Source organism: Brienomyrus brachyistius, chromosome 5 (assembly GCF_023856365.1).
Source record: "Brienomyrus brachyistius isolate T26 chromosome 5, BBRACH_0.4, whole genome shotgun sequence".
In the NCBI taxonomy this organism is placed as follows: domain Eukaryota; kingdom Metazoa; phylum Chordata; class Actinopteri; order Osteoglossiformes; family Mormyridae; genus Brienomyrus; species Brienomyrus brachyistius.
The window spans coordinates 27,272,110-27,294,192 of NC_064537.1; the positions used below are offsets into that span (position 1 = coordinate 27,272,110).

The 22,083-nt window shown below is 43.1% G+C and overlaps 1 protein-coding gene across 5 annotated transcripts in view; it reads right to left on the reverse strand.

The window, feature by feature from the left end:
- LOC125742388 (protein ELFN1-like) overlaps positions 1 to 22,083 on the reverse strand; it is a 112,264-nt gene that overhangs the window by 36,688 nt on the left and 53,493 nt on the right. For 3 of the 5 annotated variants that reach the window (XM_049014355.1, XM_049014354.1, XM_049014358.1), the window contains exon 2: positions 19,607 to 19,699. The gene's annotated coding sequence lies outside the window, so the exon portion shown is untranslated. Of the gene's footprint in view, positions 1 to 10,941; positions 11,040 to 19,606; positions 19,700 to 22,083 lie in introns of those variants that run through there. The other 2 variants (XM_049014357.1, XM_049014359.1) reach the window with 2 other exon arrangements.

The following is a 22,083-nucleotide window of genomic DNA, read 5'->3' on the forward strand; positions in this document are numbered from 1 at the left end:
TACTGTACTGAAAGTATAGCACTTTAACGTAGATGGAGGCATGTAGAAGATTTCTAATATGTAATCTAGGATATTCACATGTTGCATCGTAGCCACACATTTTAAGGGTTCAGTTCCCTGCTCCTCTTTGTATGTGGAGCATGCATGTTCTCTACAGGCTTTCATGGGTTTCCTCCCACAGTCTTTTAGATGGGTGTCTGTATATTGCCAATAGCGTGTTACTGTACAATAGCGTGCGTGTGTGTGTGTGTGTGTGTGTCTGTGTGGTCCAGGTATACCGTACTTTGTAGGGACCAAATGTTTCCTGGTCCCCACATGGGAAAACTCTATTTTATAAAAATCTGTGACTGCAATGAATAAACAAAAAATGTAAAAACTCTTGTATTTTGTTTGGTTACTTATGGTTATGGTTAGGGCTGGGTAGGGGTTAGGGTTCTCATAGTTAGTGTTAGCATTTTTCCAATAGAAATGAATGAGCCGTCCCCAAAATGATATGATTACATGACTGTGTGTGTGTGTGTGTGTGTGTGTGTGTGTGTGTGTGTGTGTGTGCGTGTGCCCTGCAACAGAATGCCACATGCACTGCCTTGTGCTTCCAGGCTCACTGTAATCTTTTACTGGAAAAGTGGTTATTGGTTTTGGATGAATGTAAGAGATACAGTATAGTAGATTTGGGGTCGAACTTAAATTTGCTACTATGTCATAAATCACCATTCTTTTCCCACAGATACAGTCTGTAAAACCTCCTCTCCCCTGATGTCTCGCTATATTACTCCAGATAGGTAAAGCACAAAGAAACAAGATAAATGAGAAAACAAAAAGTTTAGAGTAAGCGACTTATCAGGTGTAACTTGCCCACACTATACCAAACATTTCCTCCTTAGACTACAGTGGAAGGCAGTGAGATATTTCATCTGCCAATGGAACTTTTAATTTGTAATCCTAGTGAGGATAACTTCTGAAATGCATGCCAATTGACTGCTTTATAATGGTAGACCATAAATCAAACAGTGAATATCTTTCCCATTTTTCTGCTACTGTTCCAGCACTGTAAACAACACAAAACACAAAACAATCCTGTCTCCGAATGCATTTGGAATTTTCCCCATGTAGCAGTCCATCATTATTCATAACGCAACTTTGAGATAAAAGAACCAATTCCACACAGATATAGGCTTCAAAATTCCCCATTATATAACCGCAAAGCTAATGAAATATGGCTCTTTGTTTTTCGAGCAGTGCGCGGCACGATTGAAAGATATACGAATCAGCGAAAGCGAAAAACTTTCTCTATAATGTTTAAATGGAGGCTCCTCTTCCATTTTAAATTGTTCGAAAGCTACACAATTTGTGTCCTTTATCTGTCCCTAACATGAGTCAGGCTCCATGACGCCTGTCATGGTTATGGTCTGAAATACATTAAAAAAAAAATTACAATGACAGTACGATAAGTCTTCACAAGTTAGTCTTATTGGAACTGAAGTTTTACGCTCCTCTTTGAAAACCACGTAGGAGCACATACAAGTAATAAGAACCCATTATAAAAAGAATTTTCACCTCTCTTCTAAATAATAATAACATTTTAAAAGTGACCCATTGTCACATTCCCATCATTTCAATATACCGAAAGTAATTTATTCGGCACTCATGAAACTTAGCTTCCCCAGTGGACTGAATGTGTCTCTTCACCCCCATTCTCATATATCTTCAAGATCTGCTAATTCAGTTGACTTTGCCGCATTTCAACACTGCACACAGTAAAACTCTCAGTCAGTCAGACAATCATGCTACTATACAGTTAAGCTTGTAAGCTAGCTAATGCAGATTGTAAGATGCTACACTTGTAGCTTAAAAAACAAAACAAGACATGCTGCTTCATTACTGCTGATGAATCTCCTGAGCAGAGACCCTTGAATGTTTAAAGGGCTTTCGGGCTACATGATTAAAGTCATAAAGCGGCACACATGGCTCCCCTTCATATAACATCAGTTAGGTGCTGCTGTCTGAGGCTGCCTGTCTTATCAAGAAAACATGGACATAGGGATCATCAACACAACAGAATATAAGAACAAAAATAAGAACTAATATGCTATAAAGTGCTGATTTGAAGCTTTACCCCAGCTGATTACAACCATTTCTGCAATGGATTAGAACTATTGCCACAACTAGTTTGAGCTTCTTCTCCAGGTATTACAAAGTCTTTCAGTCATTCACTATGAGTTAACTAATTTAATCTTGAAATTAATTATCTTAACTAATCTTATGAATAATCTTTGAAGAACTTGTACAAGAACAAATTAGTACACCGACAAAATGAACTTACATGAATCAGTCTTTAATAATTAACTACAGCATTGCGCATTTGTTGCTTCCCCAGAGGTACAGCCGTCCTCCCCACAAGCCAGTTTTTGGTTACTGTAGCTTAACTACATGCACATCCAGCACTACTGCTAGGTACTATAGTGTCCATAATGCCCAGGGCATGGTTAAGACACATATATAGATCAGTAAATAGATCAGTATGCCAATGCTGATGAGTGATATATCTCTCTGTCCCTTTTAGACACCCACTACACTGAGTGAAACAGCAAATTCTGCTTACAGGAAACACAGGGCTGCTGATACCATGTTTTCTCTTTTGGGTCCATTGTTGATCAATGCAATAATGTTGGCTCTGCTTTTTAAGAATTTTAATACTTGTTGCTTTAATAGCTAATAGTTATTCCAGCTTCATTTTTTTTTCTCTAATGTTAATGTCACTTTCAAAACAGCATGAATTTTTGGTGTATTAGTACTGATTTTAAAATATCTTTATAATGGCCAGAAAAAATAGAGAAGTTATAATTTATCCCTGACTTAAATTAACAGTCAAGGGTAGAACATGAATAAGCCATCTGGTAAATAGTGAAAAGCTTCTGTAGGAGATTAAGAAAATAAGACAAAAGTCATAAATGGAGCTTAACATATTCATAGCTGGCTTGTGCCAAAATTATGCAGATTTAAATTAATCATCAACAAAGTTGAAGCCTGAATCTAAAGTTAGTCAGTGGATTTGCCTGGGGGATTATGCAGCAGGAAGATGACATCATTCAAGAATAAAATGTCATTCTATAGCTGGATGGTCGCAAGGAGATTGAAGTTCTGCAGAATTACCACCTTATGCATTTTATCTTGAATGAATTGTGAAAATTTGATCGGAGATAATGGAAATTTTGGGAACATTTGAAGGGTTTGTGTCACAGCAAACAGCCTTACGTAGTGAACAGTGATAAGGTGTGTTTTCTCTGTTGGAGGCAGCATGGTGTAGGAGGGATACAGCACCTGCAGCCCGCATCTGATCAGCCCTGACCACGCCCACTTTCACTTAAACCGCCAACCATCACCTTCCCCAGAGTACTAACAGCTGCTATACATCATCAGTAATTAGCGCTTCCCTTAACTCGTGATGAATTGAGTGTATGCACCTTACTGAGCATTTCTTACACCCATTAGAGCATTTCCGTGCAAGATCTGTCTTTCTGTCCTCTTAGACTGTGTGCTTTCCTGATTTTGCTTGCATCACCTATTGCCTTCTCATTTCTGATCCATTGCCTGCACCCTTTGGATTATGTCTTCAGGTTATTTTGCTTCTCTGCCTTTAGCGGTTTTGATCCTGCCCATCTCTGACTTTGAGGTTCCGAACATCCATACCCCTGCACTTGGATCCTCTATGTCTGATCGATATGACACCAAAACAGGAGAACACGCCATATGGAATGATGTTCAATGATTGTCTCTTAAGCTGTGTAAAAAATCAGATGCTTGATAGAGCAGCTCGGGATTGATTCAGACACTCTGGTCCACAGGGAACTTGGACAGGTGATGGGAATGCCCAGCTGAAAACATACTTAAAGATGCACACGTATGACTGGAATCAGATAAGAAAGAGTATAATCGGCTTGGCTTTCAGCTCTGGCCAATGGCTGCTGAGGGATTATGCTGGTACATTATGATCGATGGGCAATGCAGAGAATACAGACATTTGCATTTTTCTTGCTGTTAACACAAACTTGGGGCAATGATTTCCAGAGAATGGGTTTTTCGTGGGTATATGCAAATTAAAAAGGAGACTGTACAACACAGATATAGTGTGGTTCCTGAGCCACATATATATACATGTACATAGGCTTTTGCTTTGTTTGGTAGGTGCTGTGTAGCTCTTGTTCCAATACTGCTTACCGTGTACCTAGACTTTCAACAGAAGCTCAGCTTAGCTGCACTTAAATCTATTTGATTCCTCAACAGCATGTTTGTTTGTAATGTGCTATTTGCCTCAGTTGTACAACGTTTTGGACAAAAAAACATCTGCTAAATAAAAGTAAATATAATTAAATTCCACATTTAACTATTGAGCTAAATAATCAGCAACAGATAACAGGCCAGCCAAATGCAGCCAAATTTAAATAAAGAGCAGCATGTTCTCATTGTTCCTGAGCTGAGGCTTAGGACCGGTCCTGCACTGTGTAAAAACACCCCTGCCATGTCATTTTAGATCAAGGTGCCCAGGGATATGGGGTCCGCATGCTGGAAGGCTGGCCAGATCTCCAGCTGCCCTCTCCCACAGAGATGGTGACCTATTAACCACTCTCACACTCCCTCCACTGCGGGCGCTGCCCTTTAGGCCTCCGGACACTTCTATGTGCCATCCTCACAGAGCACGCTCCACTGCCAGTGTGGCACCGAGACCCCGCCTCCAATGGCACAGAGCCAATCATACGCTTTCATCTTTTTATTTATAGCACCCATTACAGACAACGGAGTGAGCCTTCTTGATTTTAATAATTGATTACCAATAAGTGCTGTGGATTTATTTCGGAGCTAACGCCCTAGCCAATAATGTATTACTGCTTTCAATTTACTGTCACTCAGATCAGCAGATGGCTCCCTTTAGATGTCTTGAAGTATATATAAATTAAAGGGATGCATTTTAAGTAGCAATTAGGGATTCAAATTGCTTAGGAAAGGCATCTAATTCCTTTGTAAGGCCAGCCATCTGAGTCCCTCACAGTTCTGGCTACTTTTACTTAGTTACACGGTGGGCTATAGGGACTGGTAGATTTAATAATATGCCTGGGAGAAAATGTACTGAAGGATCAGAAATTCTCTTTGTTTAACTGGTCCAGGTGTTTAGGGCAGGCAGTGGTAGCCCCAGTCCATACATGCCTCTTTGTATGATAGTATTATTATGATTCATTCATTCTCCATACCTGTTTGATGTATGCAGGGCTATTCCAGAAGCTACGAGCACAAGGCAGTGAGCTACTCCGGACTGAGCACCAAACCATCACAGGGCGCTTACAGTTTTAATATAATAATAATTTTAATTGGTTCAGCTTCATTGTTTTTTTTTTAATCAAGTCACAATGAACAGAATGTGTGGTGAAAATATCAAAAAAGTTTCCAGAGTAAACGAGACAAGGCCTAATTAGTTATTTTTTTTTACTAATATTGTTGTATAATCTGATTATCCTGGCCGGGAGTGTATAATTTGTGCACAATTAAAATAGATTCAAATGATAATTGTTACATTAATCTTAATGTGTCCGATATTTTTTACCAAAGCTAAAATAACATGTGACTGTGATGTGTATTCCCTCTTATCAGCTGTGTCCATCCTGCGAAATACATTTATCCCAAATCCCTCTTCAGATTGACATACAAACCTGTCAAAGCTGATATAGCCCAACCAAGATTTCAGCCAAGATGCCTCCCATGGTACTAGACTGATAATACGAGACTCAGATAAAATGACACGCAGAGTGAGATCTCCTTTAAGCAAACAGATTATACTGTATCCAGGTATATACTGTTGCACTCAGACCAGCTTTTTCAACATGTCCCTGCAGAGTTCATTTGTCTTCTTTGCACCTAATTTCACCATTTTTTAAAACAATAGTTGTGCTGTATTTATAATCTCAATATAATCTCAGTAATTTATTATACAGGTTAACTCCACTGACTGAAGAACATGGATAGTAACATATCTAACTAAATGTATAACAATAATAATAATAAAATATTGTTGTCTAATTCACATAACATAAAAGTGTTAACCATAATCGGGGTGAGCGAGTAAAGGACTGTCTGTATCTGTTCCACCAACAAAATTATCTTTATCCATAATGGACGGGGCTTACGGTTGGATGTAGGCGTGGTTTAAAGGGGCAGTTCACCCCAAAACTGAAAAAGTACATGTTTTAGAGGGGCTTTGGTGCTACCTATCCATCTAGGTTGTTTTGTTGGGAGTTGCCTAGTTTTGGAGACATCGGCTTTAGAAATGTCTGGCTTCACTCAAATATAATGGGACTGAATGACAATCTTTCTATGGTGATTAAAGCACCAAAAAATACATTTGAAAAATCCAACGGCAATGTCCCTAACCAGAAATCATGACCCAATTACTCAAGATAATCCATAAACTTTTTCGCGAGAAGTTCAATGTAGGAACTATTTTCTTCTACCGGACTCCACACACCAATTGTATCCGTGCGCAGTGATATGATGTAAAATAAAAAATGTTGCCCCTGGAGCACGTACTGTTCTCCGTAATGAGTATTGTGCATCCCCACATCTTTAAAATGCACCACTTAAGTATCATTTAGTAATGCACCACTGACTTTAGAAGTGGTTTTTGTTGGTCAAAAGTGCAATGTCACTCAGCTGCCTTAAAATAGCAATGCGCTAACAATGCACCCAGCCACACCTCATTTAAAAAACACCACTCATATGATTGGGGAACAAGCGTAAAATCATTTTGTCATTTTGAAAACGTGCGTGCTCGGCATGAAAATGAGGAATGCACAAATATGAAACTATCCAAACTACTTTGCGTTGCGATTTCCACTGGTGCAAAATATGGCCCAATGTGTACCAGGCCAATGAGCGTCATTGTTTGCTGAAATCCTAACAATGGCCTAATGGCTAACAATACGCGAGGATCAGAGAGGGCTCATGTGTGGCACGGGTAGACACACACACGACAATAAGGAATACAGGTATTAACAATAACAATATGACAAGGGGCTATTTACAGTTGCCGGCGAGCATACTGGGATATGCAAATTCCAAAGTTGTTTTCGTCATTTTGAATTTTTAATTTTCTTGTTTTGAGATATTAGCATCTGTGGTGCAAAAAGGAAGCAATTGTGTCAATTAAACTGCAAAAAGCATATTGTTATGAGATTGTTATCATTACTTTTTCATTTGATTGACACAATTACCTGAGTCTGTGAGTAGTTGGGATACATTTATGATGATTCAGAATGTTTGATCTTTTGTTTGGTTTCACGTATGTATTGTGTATCATTAACAGTGAAAAAAGCTCTTATGCTTTAGCCATTTGAGTCAGTGTGCTTGTGAAGGAACTGGCTGATATAGAAGTATGGGAAATGTAATTTCGTATTTTGAAATACCACATGCTGAACTTTAATACTTTGCTCGGTGTCGGTATTTTGTAGTTTATTTTGTTACACTTACAAATACTATAGGGTATCTTGTATTTTGTGTCAAAATACGTTACCAGTAACAGTTTTTGCACACATTAAAATGTTCTACTTTTGCAATATGTTACTCACTTATTTACTAAAAATACATTCAATATTCTTTGCTAACACAGTTTACACCATGTTCACCATTTGATTACCTTTATTTGCAAAACATGTCATATCTTTGATTAATCAAAGTAACCTCCTCTAGCAGTTGTAAGAGTAGAAATAAAAACTTGAGGCTTTCTTTCTACAAGGGACGTTACATACTGCTCTGTTTCACTGGATGAAACAGGAAACTAGTGGATTTAAAGTTAAAGGACAGCCTAGAATTTCACTATGTCATCACCACACAACCAGTTAACAGAATATCAGACAATCACTGTTACATACTCTTTCCATATTATAAAGGGAATTTGTTTTGTTTGACTTGTATTTTCATTTGTTGTTACAGTTGTTCAGTCAGCTTTCCAGTCCTTAGCAAGAATAAAATATCTGCAGTCTACAAAATAAATGGAAAAGTGGTAAAAACCTGTGGTGTGCAAATACTTTTAACTGATAATTTTATGGATTATGTATTTCTGCCCCTCTCTGGCAGCAGTGCTGACCACTGAGCCACCCAATCACATGTCATGTGCACTTGACATTTAACAAGTTCATTTAAATGGGTTAATAATTATGAGACATGAATGGGTTCAGGGAATCCTATTCTGTGCTAATTACTGTCTTAAATATTTACATTCTACTTGTCTTAACTGCACACCTTCATCATCAGAAAGAGTTCTCCGTCACTCGTCATAAGGAGGTCTGTTACTCTGACTCCACAACTACCACACTGCACTTGTCAGCCATTTAGTGTAACACACGATGTCATTCTGACATCACAAGTGACACGCGGGACTCCAGTGACAGCTTGTCAGTTGACACCTACATTCATGCACAATTATGTCAGTTGTCTTGTAGTGAATATATTGGTCACATTGATGTACAAGTAGACACATTTATTCTAATAATACCTCAGCTGACCACAAACAGTATAATACCACCCTTCCGAAAAGCATTGAAATAAGAGCTTGATGATGTATCCTAATGGGATTTATCAATATCAGACCCAAAACAAACATATAATGACAGTAAAATACATTATAATGCTAAACTTAACCTGTGTTATTTGTGTGTTACTGAATTAGTTGGAAGCACAGATCCTACTGGGGTTAAGCCCTGCCTTTGCCGTATTCCCCATAGCCAAATATCTCAGCCCTTTTAGTGATTTCTTTTCTGTGGTGATAATCACTTTTATAACACTTTTATGCAGCTTTTACTCAAAAGCATTATCAATCAGGGGGCACAGGTGATGTGCTGCAATGGAAGGTTTGGTACGGGTGCACAAAAACCTTCAAAGCAATTTTTCATAGTTTTGCTTTGAAAAGGGTTTTTTGTGTCTATGAAATAGTGACACCATAATGTAAACTGGTGCTGAAAACCAGGAGATCAGGATATATGAAGCCTGTGGGTAAGAGCTAGGAGCTGACGGGACTCGGCCTGAGAGACATCTGCGGAAAATAACGGCATTTGAAAGAAATTGTCTTCCAGTTGAGGGCGCTTTTCTATATTAGTAGAACTGCATGTACCCAAACTCTGCACCCGAGTTTTACACCAATGGTACAGAGGACATCACTGAGACTGGTGTCCCAGTAGGGAGTCCCGTGCTCCTGTAACTTCTGTAACTTCTGTGAGTGAGTTCAAAAGACAATTAAAGTTACAGGACAAAACAATCAGATTTTGTCTTTGTTACAAACGAACTCTGCAAGTGAGCATCGCACCTACAGTAGCTCGTTCTGGACATTAACTTATGACCTCATGAAAAGGACCTTCTAAACAAATAGTTTGCATCCATTTGAACGTGAAAACTTAATGTCTGTTTCACCATCAAATAGTGAGACTGCTTCAAGACCTGCGGAAAAGCGTTTCTGAATTTCAGTGCCAGCGTTCCTTTGAGAGGAAGTGTCATCGTGGCATCGGGATTTCATTTTTATCCATGACAGATAAAAATGCTCCATATCAAAGTTAGATATTTGATTAATATAAACAACAATTTCATCATGACACATTAACAAATCTGTGCAGTCAGGGTCGTTTCTTATCGGCAAGAATTGCGAGAAAAGTGCCATTTACAGAGATTCAACGAAAGGATGTCAGATGTGCCGATATCAGTCAGATGCCTCTTTCATACGAATTCAGTGCAAGTCCTGTGGTGCCAATCAGATTTGCCTTTCAGGGGAAAAAGCTTTAATCTGGGATTAAAAGTTTCTTGGTCTTACTAAGTCTATATCACCTTTCAGATGATTAGTATTCAAACCATTGGGAGTCTAGTTTTTATCAGCATTTTAACTCTTAATGAGAAACAATGGAGGTGCCGCCTTGCAGCTCCAGTGTTCATGGTTCGAGTCCCGCTTTCCCTGCGTGTGTGTGCTGTTGGGGTTCACCCACCCACACTTGGTACACCTTTTAGCTGTTACTGAGTGTCCCACTAACAAACACCACCAAGACATAAACACACACACACAATCACCGAACCACGACAACAGTAAATAGTAAACAGTAAGTAGTCAATAGTAAATGGTAAATAGTAAATAACACTATGTACACCTTGTCTCACACCGGCTCCCCACCAACATACGGTCACCAACCCGCACTGAATACACTTATTGTACAATTGTAGCTTCGAGGACTCTATACCTCGGGCCTACACCAACCCGTTTTCGGGAGGATGAACCTGACTCCTCCAACCAAACTAGCTAATCGGGGGTCCTGAATTCCCCGGGATGCTCAATCCCAGCTGTCCTACTGCTCGCCAGCAGTAGGTGGGTTGCCAAACCAAGGACGGGTCCCAGACCCTTGCCAATAGGTTCTGTCACGGGGGTCCCCGACCCTCCGTCACATCAATGAGCTCTCTGTTTTACCGGGTCCCGGACCCTCTGCGAAAGCTCTCTTCTACCGGGTCCCAGACCCTCTGTCACAGCGCTTTTCTCAAGGGTCCCAGACCCTCTACAACAGACCTTCAGAGCTACACACCCAACAAACCCTCGCCCCTATCTTGGTTGACAGATCCTGAGACACTTCCAGCCACTTTTTAGCAATAGCCAATATGCAGAATTTGATAAAGCAGACTCTGCGTACCTTTTTCTCTGGGCCCCGCGGCTGTCCGCGTCCGCAAGACCCCGTCTTTAGGTTCCAATTAGAACAACCTCCTCCTCATCCCGGACGAGCCCCCAAATTGTTGGAGTACGACTCCACTGAGTCCGTTGATGAGGAAAAGATGCAGTCTGAGGCGAAGGATGGTTGTAAGTCAGCTCTCTTTATTCTCAGCACAGATTGCAATCCGGGAGCCACACTCAGATGCACAAACAGTACATACCAAAGGAAGCTCTCTCTCTATTGTCGGTGTCCGGTTTTTATAACCCAAACAGGGCGTCTGCCGTTCTTGTTGTTACCTTTCCAATTGGCGTAACATACAACTATTATTTTGAAACTGCTGGTGTTAGTCCCCACACCCGTTCCCTTTTATCTTATCTTATTATGTTGCAATTTAGCAGCGTCAGCGACCCCCTCCCTTGTTATGTTCCCGCAGGTCAAGCGTAAGCTTAATGTCACCACGACCCTGTCAATGTACCTTCTGCTTTTCTAAGTTTACTGGCACTACGAGGAGGGCCGGAGCCCCCCTTTTCTTCCTGCCTATGTTCCAGTTTCTTCCCCTTTCTCAGTGTGACAAAGTTTAGCACGGGGCCTAGAGTGCATGTCCTCTCCAAGCTGAATGTGATCCTCTGGGTTCTCGGGTTTCCTTCCACAGTTCAAAGACAAGCAGTAAGTTAAGAGAGTATCTATATTATGGACACTACCCTGCATGCCCATAGCCAGGAATACATTTCGGGAGGGACGGGGGGGGAGTCCAATCCCCCTCAGTAGATTTTGCCAACTGAGATGTGTGTGTGGGGGGGGGGGGGGGGGGGAGGGGGATATGGGGGACTGGGGGTCGCGAACAAATTTCAAGGGGGATTCAAACTCGTATTTTTTTCCCAGCCTACGTGTCTCTCTTGTGCCCTGGAATTGATTCTAGCCCCGCCCCCCGCCCCCGCCCCCCACCCCCCGCCCCGCCCCCACCCCCGCCCCCACCCCCACCCCCGCCCCCGCCCCCACCCCCCACCCCCACCCCCACCCCCATCCCCGCCCCCACCCGCCGCCCCCACCCCCCACCCCCGCCCCCCGCCCCCACCGCCGCCCCCACCCCCACCCCCCGCCCCCGCCCCCACCGCCGCCCCCACCCCCACCCCCGCCCCCACCCCCCGCCCCCGCCCCCACCGCCAATATTGCCAATATCCGTGAACATACACTAACTTATTAAAAACACATATGTTAGGTACACAAATGAGCTGGAACAGTTTTGGTTACAGAAGTTTCAAAACAATGTGGAATGAATGTTAGTTCTGGGCACATGACAAAGAGCAGGGGCCCCGGGGGACGGCCCAGGACGTGCTGGAGGGATTATATCTGACGGCCTGTGGGCACATGACAAAGAGCAGGGGCCCCAGGGGAGGGCCCAGGACGTGCTGGAGGGATTATATCTGACGGCCTGTGGGCACATGACAAAGAGCAGGGGCCCCGGGGGAGGGCCCAGGACGTGCTGGAGGGATTATATCTGACGGCCTGTGGGCACATGACAAAGAGCAGGGGCCCCAGGGGAGGGCCCAGGACGTGCTGGAGGGATTATATCTGACGGCCTGTGGGCACATGACAAAGAGCAGGGGCCCCTGGGGACGGCCCAGGACGTGCTGGAGGGATTATATCTGACGGCCTGTGGGCACATGACAAAGAGCAGGGGCCCCAGGGGACGGCCCAGGACGTGCTGGAGGGATTATATCTGACGGCCTGTGGGCACATGACAAAGAGCAGGGGCCCCAGGGGAGGGCCCAGGACGTGCTGGAGGGATTATATCTGACGGCCTGTGGGCACATGACAAAGAGCAGGGGCCCCTGGGGACGGCCCAGGATGTGCTGGAGGGATTATATCTGACGGCCTGTGGGCACATGACAAAGAACAGGGGCCCCGGGGGACGGCCCAGGACGTGCTGGAGGGATTATATCTGACGGCCTGTGGGCACATGACAAAGAGCAGGGGCCCCGGGGGAGGGCCCAGGACGTGCTGGAGGGATTATATCTGACGGCCTGTGGGCACATGACAAAGAACAGGGGCCCCGGGGGACGGCCCAGGACGTGCTGGAGGGATTATATCTGACGGCCTGTGGGCACATGACAAAGAGCAGGGGCCCCAGGGGAGGGCCCAGGACGTGCTGGAGGGATTATATCTGATGGCCTGTGGGCACATGACAAAGAGCAGGGGCCCCAGGGGAGGGCCCAGGACGTGCTGGAGGGATTATATCTGATGGCCTGTGGGCACATGACAAAGAGCAGGGGCCCCAGGGGAGGGCCCAGGACGTGCTGGAGGGATTATATCTGATGGCCTGTGGGCACATGACAAAGAGCAGGGGCCCCAGGGGAGGGCCCAGGACGTGCTGGAGGGATTATATCTGACGGCCTGTGGGCACATGAGAAAGAGCAGGGGCCCCAGGGGAGGGCCCAGGACGGGCTGGAGGGATTATATCTGATGGCCTGTGGGCACATGACAAAGAGCAGGGGCCCCAGGGGACGGCCCAGGACGTGCTGGAGGGATTATATCTGATGGCCTGTGGGCACATGACAAAGAGCAGGGGCCCCAGGGGAGGGCCCAGGACGGGCTGGAGGGATTATATCTGACGGCCTGTGGGCACATGAGAAAGAGCAGGGGCCCCAGGGGAGGGCCCAGGACGGGCTGGAGGGATTATATCTGATGGCCTGTGGGCACATGAGAAAGAGCAGGGGCCCCAGGGGAGGGCCCAGGACGGGCTGGAGGGATTATATCTGATGGCCTGTGGGCACATGACAAAGAGCAGGGGCCCCAGGGGAGGGCCCAGGACGGGCTGGAGGGATTATGGTCATGGAGGAAGAGGTCTGCTCTGACCTGCTATGCATGCTGGGAGAAGAGGTGAGAAGATGGGGTGGTGACGTGGTGAGATGCGATGGATGCGATGGAATCATAGGGCACATTCATATACTCCGAGCTGCATTTCCTCACAATGTATAGACTCAAGGGGGTATTACGTACACAACAAAGTTCTGAGGGCAGAATGAAAAATGATTGGTTCTGATTGGTTGGTAGTTGCTTGGGCCCACTTCCTTTACAGTCTGATTGGTCCTTTCTCTGAACCAATTATTTTCCTTTTGTTCTGCCCTCGGAACAATTTTGTGTAATTAAAACTCCCACGGGCAACATATAAAGCTGCCAAAGCATTTTTAACACAGATCACACAGATAGCAAAAAAAAATAATCAGGCAAGTAAAATGCCAAGTATATTTTCATCTATCTTCCATAAGAACTCATCCAACACAAAATTGTGGGGGGGGCTGGAGCCTATCCCAGGAAGCACAGGGCAGGGGACACCCTAGATGAGACTCTCGGCCATCATAAGGCAAATGCACTAAGGGCAGTTTAGACACACCAAACTGCCTTTTTCTTGACTGCAGGAGGAAACCCACAGAAACACAGGAAGAACCACCAGTGAGATTCGAACCCCCAACCCAAAGGCCTGGAGGGTTACCCCATGAGACGACAATCCACACACTGGCACTCTATTAAAGACTATAAAACGGGTTTCTCATCAAAGGTAAAGTCCCTCCATTACAAATACAGCATCGCATCGCGACTTGGCATAATCATGATTCCAGATCACATGACCCCATTTCTACCCTACTGCTGAATTTCTGGTCTGTTGTGGCTTGGGGGTTTCGTCTCATGAGTGGTTGAATGTACGATGTTGCTGTACTACTCCCTCGGCAGGCTTAAAGGGCATTTTAACTCACGAGCCACTCTGCTCTAAATGCCGCAGCGTAATAATGTTTTGTGTACTTTATTTAGAATATAATAAATTAATGCTCTGAAGTGTTTGTATGGGGGGGGGGGGTGGCCACAGTTGTTTCCATTAATTGGCCCCATCTGTGTCGTGTCCTTGGTGTGTCTGTACACAGCAGTGTATTCTGATACCGCACTGGGGCCCTGAGCCATTGCTTACGTTCATGGAAACCCCTGGCGTCTGTGCAGGGAGGTGGTCACACACACAGGGGCTGCCTTTTTGATTTCTCTTGCCAAAACATATATCGTATATATATTTTATCTATGAAATAACCAGAATCAAAGAGCGTCGAAAGAATGGAATCAGAATCAGGATGAATTTTCATTGAATATCTCACATACATCATGGTTAAAAGCTTAGACCCTCCTACTGCTGAGGCACAGAAGGGCACGAGGCTGGGGGCTCTGTTTCAATCGCTGTTTATCTTATTTATAACCGCGGCTGATCTGATAGCGAGAGCCTGTCATTCACGCTGAATTTGCCCACTCCCCGACCCCCCAGTGTGGCAGAGATTTCCTGCTCTCCTATGCCGCAGTGACAGGTATGGAAACGGCATATGGATATACACAGAATATCAAGGGGGGGCGGGAGGGTGGGGTAATGGCTTGTTCATACGAGAAAAAAAATCGAATACATAGACACATGAATCATAGAAAGGGATTCCATAAAGAACAAGGAATCATACTTTATTCTTCACCACTGGTGTCTGCTGTCCTCTCTATGAAACCCATAGGGAGGTGAAAGTAAGCTGAGGGTTCTGAGCACAGGGTCAGCCAGCATGCAGCACCTCTGGAGCAATTGGGGTTAAGGGTCTTGCTCAGGGGCCCATCAGAGGCATCAATCTGCTGGCCCCAAGGTTCAAACCACGAACACACTGTCCTAAACCATCAAGCCACACAACCCCCATTCGGTAACCATTCGAAGATAAAATTTAAAAAGCGCAGACTAGAAAAACACCAAATATAAGCGCGGTATGAGGGCTCAGCGCGTGGCACAGTGGTCTCGCACCTCCAAGATTGGGGGTCCTCCAGTTTCCTCCAGAAACATGCAGTTAAGCTGCCCGGAGTCTCTAAATGGTTTGTGTATTTGCCCTGTGATGGACTGTAATCCAGGGAGTGACTCTCCAGGCTGCCCCTGTAACCCTGACAACGACAAGGGGTTAGAAGATGGATGGATCAACACCCTGCAAAACCAACTCAGTCAAGTTAAATCCCATCCATCTTCCAGCTGCTTGTCGGGGTCGTGGGAGCTCCCTTTGAGAGAAATAATTAATTTTCAAATTGAAAGTGCCCGACAATTGCACCATCACAGGTAAAAACAAAGCCTGACTTTCTAAAGACGCACAATTCCATTCGACATCCTGGCAAAAACATTAATGATCCATGGTGATCTTGATATGCTGCGTCGTCATGAATATTATCATGGATGGCACTGTAATGAAATGGATGGCACTGCAATGAAATCATTCCAAATTATCCAATCATGGCGAGGAAATTTCAAAGAATTAAATGCAGGAATTCAAGTAGCTGCAAAGAGTATCTGAGCAGAATCACTCCTGACATTCACTTACAAAAAGGATAGCAATAAAAATGCAAGTGCTCTTTCTGCATTTGATTTGATAACTAAACGCCATGACTTGAGGTTTATAATCAGCCTGTACAGTTCAAACAAAATATATGTTCATCTTGTTTTTTAATAAAAGATGACGAGGCCCAGGTTAACACTTGGACTAATTGAACATTAGTACGTAATTTTTAATTTATCTCAGCTGAACGCAATGCCCCTCCTCTCGCGCCAAAAAGCAGTGGGTACATCGCTGTAGTTTGAAGCCCCCATACTGTGCCTGGCGTTCAATCTTAGCGGCCCCCTTTGCTGTATATCTCTCACCTAGCCGTACGCCTCAGTGACACCAGATGACGAATTAATGTTCGCAAAATTACAAAGAATCTCGCTGATTGTAGAACCGTATGACATCAATGTTCCTGCTGGTAAATGGGGTTATTAAGGAAAAATCACAAAGGTGGGAATGAAATATTACAAACACCTGCTACCAATTAACCTCACAAGTCCCTTCGCACCAAGACCAGTTAACATTTGTACGTTCATATAGAAACAGTTGCAATATGAGCCATAAGTACAGACCTGCTTAGGTTTGTGCTGCCACCACAGTGCCGCGATAATTTTAATACTTTAAAATATGAGGTCAAATGCCATTGCCACACACACACACACACACACACACACACATATTTCGGGTTTTTGGGGACCGCTCATTCATTTCTATGGCAAAAATGCTAATGCTAACAATGATGACCTTAACTCCCTACCCAGCCCTAACCCATAACCATAAGTAACCAAACAAAATACAAGTTTTTGCATTTTTAGTTTTTTCATTGCAGTCACAGATTTTTTATTAAATTGAGTTTTCCCTTATGGGGACCAGATAACTGGTTTTCTTCAATAATCAACCACACAGGAATATACAAGCCTGCCCTTATTCCAGGTGGATTTTGCGTAACTCCTAATGAAGTGATCTAAGGGCACAAAGTAACACCTGTCCACAACCATTCTGGCGACCTTTGAGGCTCATAGCTCACACTGAAGAGTGACCTTTTTCAATGGCTTGAACATGGACACTGTCTGGGCTGAAAAATTAGCTGCACATTTGTCTTCAGATCGGACTTTCACAAGGCCGGATACTCTGCCAACCTTAACTACCCCAGTATCATCTGAATTGCTAAAGTTGCAATGATAGTACTGCTCCAAGCTAAATAATATGACCTTATCATATTGTACCCAGTCTGATTTAAATGGTGTGTTGTCACATTAAGGGCAGAAAGTTCTTTAAAAGATTGCCCTAATATCGCCCACTTTTCTGAGGGTTCTGTGAATCGTCTGTACTAATCTCCGGCCTGCATCGATGACTGACATGACGTTTTCTGTGCTTATGAACATCCCTGGTTTATGACTGTGGACTCTCAGACATGGTAATAACAATAATAATAATAAACTGCTTGAATATGGTACATAATTGGACTTGTAACAACTTACTGTACAGATTATCTAAAATATATAGTTTTTCTGCTTGCATTTAATTTTCTATAAAACATATTGTATCATAATATGCACTTTAAGCATCTTATACAATGCGGTTTCTATACATTTGCATTTTTTTTTTCATGGCTATGTACAGTAGATCGGTTGCACATCTTTCTTCTCTTCCTCAAGACTCACTGTACAGATACCTTTCTCTTTTACATGAATATCAGCCTGTATGTCACATCATTAATTCTGCATATAATATCTTCTCAGGCTTATCATAATGGTGCAATTTCTTGTTAATCATGCTCTTCATATCTCATGACCATCTGTTCAGTTTTTCCACATTGTCCTGTTATCTCTTTCCTTTGGATTGTCAATGACGCTCATTCTAGCGCATGTTTCAAACACACGGATCTCAGCCATTATACACTTGTAAAGAGTCTTACATGAAATGTAACTGGTGGGTCTGAGCAGAAACTGATTCGCCATAACGTCCTAATCCTAACTCCTGTGCCCCACGTTCCCAAGGATCCCAAAGTATCATACCCAGTAAAACATAGAAGCAACCTTGAAGAGAAACAACAGCCTGTCCATTTATGAGCTTCACGGAGCTCCAGAAGGTCTATGTCTGTCATTACGTGGATGGACAATGGTGGTGAATTTTCATCCTTCTCTAAATTTCCCCCAGTTGGGATTCGGCAATAAACCACACTTGCAGGTGTCCTCCACGAGACACAGCGACCATGCCAAATTGGGAGGGGCGGTGTAAAAAAAAAAAAAAAAGTACCCCTCCTCCATTGTGCATGCTGTCAACCTCCCACTTCTCACCACTCTAGAGACTGTGGGCTTCCAACAGGCAGCGTAACGCACTTTGAGGGAAGCACCATTAATTGAATTCCACCCACAGCCATGCAGGTACTGAGTAGAGAGGGTGGTGAACTCAGGCATCTAACCCAAACAATGAAAGGGAGGCCAGCTCCGCATCCTCCGGCAGCTTGTGAGTCACAGTGGGGATGGGACCTGCCAGCTCTGCCCCCCACCAGGTAGGCTGTACCTTTGAGCGGCATGCCGCTATTCCAAAGCCCACCTTTGAAATAAGGGTGCCGGATCCCCAGCATGAATGGCACGCATGTAACGACATGAGCCAAGAATGCCTGCTGTTTCCAAGCTTTTTCAAAAGCACACAATGGACGCAAAATAATCACACGATTATGGGTTTGGTTCATAGAACACAGTGCTCGATAAACCGTCAGTGTTACAATGGATACATGAATAATCAATATTTATAAATAAAATGCATTGTACTGTATTCTTCTCGCAGGTTGAAATCATAATTACATGTCTGCATAGACATTCGCTTTATCTGCTGGCTAGACAGAAGCTGCTTCTGTATTCTGAGAAAATACTTCTAATTGCCTTCTGCCTTTGCAGGACACCTTTTTGTTACCACTTTCAGCCAAAGTGAGATCTATGTTCTGAGAGCTCTGTGTGTCTTGAATGGTAGGAGCTGAATTGCTCAGCTCTGCTATTAAAGGACATACTCTTTGTATGAGGTCTTTAATTCTGAGGGTTCCACGATACCGAACAGTCTGCACGCATAATGACACAATGGAAAGGAAGAGTTTTTTCTTTCAAAAACTCTAAATAAATCCTACTGTGCCATGTGTATTTTCATATTTGGTAGAATTATGAAGGATTAGGAAATTATCTCCCTTGTTATTGAGCTTTTTTTGGTTTCTGAATCGAAGTAAAGTTTTGAGTTTAGTAATGTTTAATTGCTTTATTTCAATATGCCTAATAGCTATTATACATATAAATATTTAATCCCCATTGATCTAGTTGCATAAATTTATTTATAGTCAAGATGCTGTAGCATACAGTTATTCCAGCTATTTCCAGCTATATTGCAAAATAATACAATATAATATAATAATTGTAAAATAATAACGTAGTAAGGAATTTATGTTTCAAATTAAGCATTCAGATCACCTAACTATTCATTTAATGACTGAACAAGCAAGTAAACAGCCTTGAATACCTCAGAAGTTCACCTTGTGGAACTTGCGCCTGAACACACTTCTCTGTTCCTTGGTGGCACCATGCTTCCTTTGTTCATGAGAACCTCCCCAGTCTGTGGAGAAAAAGAATAATTTTTTTCTACTGTGGAAAAAGATAGAGAGTTTTTGTTTTCCTCTCTGAATCTGACCCTAACATACTTTATGTTCCCAGATGCATCAGTATGCCAATAAAACTGGCGGAAATAATTACTAACTCTTCAATACTTGATGAAGACATCACAGTAAATCAATAATGTAATATTTCAAGAATCTCAGTAGTCTTATTAGTTAAATTCAGCCGTAAAACCACAGTGACCTCAAACAATGTTACAAGCAAAGTATAACTGTATTAATTTTTCTTACAAGTTCGTCACATCCACCTGTCTGTCTTGCCACACTTCCGCGACTTGGGATTGATTGTAGCAATATCTGAGAGTGGCCCCTTAAAGACACACCTTCCCTTTTATAAATCCTTGTTTGATCTCTGTTTGATCACAGTGATGTCCTTCCCCTGGCATTAAACAGATCACACCTTTGTACCTATAATTATTTTTTTAACTTAGACATGCTGCTCTTGACTTTGATGACTAATGGTTAATCTTGCTGTCTGACTAGAGGAGAATGTGCAGTCCTGCTGGAGTTCTCCCCTCTTAAACAGACATACTTTGCATTTCCTAAAATACCGTTTCCAGTACCTGGCCAGTGGTTGGTTACAGGCGCAGCTGAGACATGCAGGGAATCAACGTGTGTGACACACCGGTGGGCAACTTGCAGGAGGGAGCTATTTTTCAACAGTTAATAACTACTAATTTTCCTGTATTTGTGAAAATAACAGGAATCACATTTATACGTATATTATTATTTATCAGGTTTTCATGTACTGGATTTACACTCAGAATACTTTCTGCCCTCGAACCACACAGGATTTTATGTCTGGATATCGGCGTGGTTAATCTTTTAGTGCTCCCCATAATCAGTATAGGTTAGCCGCCGTGTAACAGCCCCACCTCCTTTCTGGACATAATGATTGTAAATAAACATAATTAACATATTGACACATGGACACATGTCACTAAATCTGCCCAGTGTTAAACAGAAAGTCTGCTTTCACCTCTGTGTTTGATGACTGCCTCTCTTCTGCTTTTCCGAAGTCTCCTTTGTTTTGACTGACATCTCTCGCTCAATATAACAAAAAAAAATGAAAGAGCTAGCAAATTTAGTTTCTCACAGAAACCTGGGAGGCAGCTAGAATTTTAATCAACCTAAGGACTATAGATAATGTTGTTTAATTAGCTGGTAAGGATTCCATTTGCATTTCAGTGAAAGAGGTGATAGTTATTGAGTCTACGGCAGCTGACATCCAGTAAAGGCCCATGAAACCAGAATGTGGGGAGTCCAATGGAAGAGTTGAAAAAAAGTTTGGGGCCTTGGGTCCCATTCTTTTAAATATTTAACATAATGCTTCCATTTAGCTATTCAATGACCCGTTTCACGGTCCTGAACGGCCAATGGAAGTCAGAGGCTCCTTGGCAGCACGAATGCTGCAGCTGCATCAGCATGCATCTGACCAAAGCTAGGGAGCGTCTTCCTGACCCGACCGAGGTAAATTAAGGGACCGTCATCAGTATACAGACTCGCGTTTCACTATAATCAAAATCATACCCATAATGCCTCTCTGACATTTCGGCGGGAAAAGCTGAGCCGTGATGGATGTATCGGCGAGCCTAAAATCAGTTTTTGTTTACGTGATTACTCACTTGATGTATGAGAATGGAGGAAGAAAATCTTATTTTCATAAACTCTTTCTATCCTTATCCCTCTTCTTCCGCCGTCGCGTGTCAGAACTCATCTCTACACCGTGGTTTCTCAGTTGCCGACAAAACTAATGGGACAGAAGAGTCATCGGACAACAAAACCAAAAAGGCCCTAATGTTTGGACAGACTTGCTGTAAAATATGTGTCCGATGGGCCAAACATCGGCACTCGGACCCTCCACTTCAGATTTAATAGCATGCAGTTGGACTGACTGACTGCTCCAGTGCTGACAAGAGCAGAGGAAGCACATGCCTAAAAGATAAAAATAGCCTGTCACGGTCCACTGGAGGACGACCAGATTGATGCTGATGAAGAAACAATTCCAGACTCTTTTGATAAAACTGTATGAAAGCCGTGCTATTTTTACCAAAAAGTAATGTACCGTAAATAACCACAGGGATCAGTCCTAACATCCCACAGATTTGTTGCCACAACCAATATCACACCATGTTTAGTTAATCATGACCTCATCGAGTTACTTAGCTAATTAAATAGCATAGAACATAACAGAAATTGTGTGTTTTCAATTCCTTGTCCAGAAGCATGTGAATCATATCACTGGATGACTCTCTGAGTGATGGTACTGTACACCTGCCTAGCAATTCGAGATTCACTCCGTATGATTGAGATGCTCAGAGTTGTA